Source organism: Toxotes jaculatrix, chromosome 9 (genome assembly GCF_017976425.1).
Source record: "Toxotes jaculatrix isolate fToxJac2 chromosome 9, fToxJac2.pri, whole genome shotgun sequence".
NCBI lineage: Eukaryota > Metazoa > Chordata > Actinopteri > Toxotidae > Toxotes > Toxotes jaculatrix.
The window spans coordinates 27635785-27637879 of NC_054402.1; the positions used below are offsets into that span (position 1 = coordinate 27635785).

General features: G+C 41.6%; 1 non-coding gene across 1 annotated transcript; it reads right to left on the minus strand.

The window, feature by feature from the left end:
• Window positions 1-518: 518 nt before the first annotated feature.
• On the minus strand, window positions 519-590 carry trnag-ucc. Its single transcript has one exon. It is a non-coding gene; the product is annotated as a tRNA-Gly (tRNA).
• Between the last annotated feature and the right edge of the window lie 1505 nt (window positions 591-2095).

Consider the following 2095-nt stretch of genomic DNA (forward strand, 5'->3'; position numbering starts at 1 on the left):
GTCCATTGATCACTGGCTGGCTGCCAACAAACCCGAAGAGGATGGGAGAACGCATGGGTTACTACTATTAAACATATTATATATTAAAGTGGGCTTGTTTGTTGTATTCAGTGATTCCAACTGTTAAAATTTAAATAAAGATTAAAACTTTTAGAAGTTTATAAACTCTGTAATTTTTTGCGGCTCCGGGGGGGGGGGGGGGGGGGGCACAAAGTGGCTCTTTTGATAAAAAAGGTTGCCGACCCCTGATCTAGACTCTACTGTGGGATACACAAGGACAGAGAGAGGAGAAGAGAGGAGCTTGGTGCATCCTGGGAAGTCAGCATAACTAGGGGATAGTTCAAGGTAAAGCCCGAGCCAACTCTAACTACAAGCTTTAGAAAGTTTTCAGCTTCCTCTTAAACATGGAGAGGGGGTCTGCTTCCCAGACCCAAACTGGTAGATGGTTCCACAGTAGAGGAGCCTGAGAGCTAACCTAAAATGGTGGTGTCTCACTATTGAGAGTAGCAAAGACAATCTGCGTTGGCTGGGAATCGAACCCAGGTCAACTGCTTGGAAGGCAGCTATGCTAACCACTATACCACCAACGCTGATACAGCAGAGTGGAGATGCATTTGCATAATGCCAGTTCTGAACCAACATAGAGAGCACACACACTGGATCTCTATCCTTTTTTTTTTTTTGAGGGTTTAACAACAGCCTAATGCTACCAGGACATGTAAACTTGGTGTCTGTTCTCTGGGGAAGAATTAGGTGATGACTGGCCATTTGTTGGTCACTTCAAAGCCTTACCCTATCACTACAGTTTAACAGGTATGCAGTCAGTGTGCACATACACATTTAATGTCACTGAATCTAAAAAAGTACAACAAAGATACACATTAATGCAAAAAAACCACACATTAAAACAACACAGAAAATAATGAATAATCATTTGACTTAATGGAGAGTAAATGTCCCAGCTCCATTTGTGTTCTGTAATCAGTTAAGAAAAGTGTAAATGGCCAACAAGGCTAGTTCCACTTCACATGGATTCAGTCCTCAGAACAAAGGACTAACATCCTTAACCAATAAGCTAACTGGCAGCACCCTGAGTTTAAGATACAGAATTACTCAACTCCTGTTGCTAAAAGGTCTTCTAACTATGCCCCTTGTAGTGAAGCAGTTTGCTTGGGATTTTGACAGATCAGTGTTATTTAAAGAAGGGGTATTATATAAAAGTGGATGGTTCCAGATTGCTAAAAAGCTCTCTCCAGCTGTCTGTGTCCTCAAATGTCAGCTCTGAAGTGAAATTTCATGTGTCCAAGTATACAAAAGTTGAGCTTGATGCAAAAGTTTTGTGTAGATTTACTTCAGCCCCACAAACGGATCCGCTGTTTGCTAAATTTTCTGCTGTTCTAAATGCTGGTGTGACGTGCAGTAATGCTTTGTTGTTGTTTTCTTTCTGTTCATGTAATTTGTTTGACATTGAGGGAAAAAATCGAAGAACACTAGCCTTATCCTTTAATTTAGAAGACTAAACACTGGATAAAATGACACACTGAGAGTGAAAAACGAAACCGGGAGGAAAATGTATGCCCGCCATCCGGCTTCTCCAGCTCCCATAAAACACAGCAAACGAGCTGAGCAGAGAGAAAGCCCAGCTGAATCCACACACACACACCTTATTGACACGTCTGACAACCAATAGCAGGGCATTTTTATCAGCTTGTACACCAGTCTTACTTTCCCAATAACTTTGACAGCTTTCCATTGAAGTGTGCAAGATAGAGAGAAGGAGAGAGAAACAAAAGACAGAGGGAGCTGCTTTAAAAAAAAAAAAAAATCACACACATCCAGACCAAATAGTGCAATGGTAAGCCAATTGAGTGAAAGAAAAATCACTTCTACATGCATAGTGGCAGGCAACGGAAATTTCCCTGCAACCCCAATGACTCGCTATTAATAAATGGAGTAAGAGCCTAATGAGAACAGAATCCTCTGGAGGCAACTCATCTCTTCTCTTTGCTGCCCTCTCCCTCACATCACTCCGTCTTTCACAATCATAGGTGTTAATAAAGTGAACTCCATTTAGATGTCATTTCAACGCCGGCTC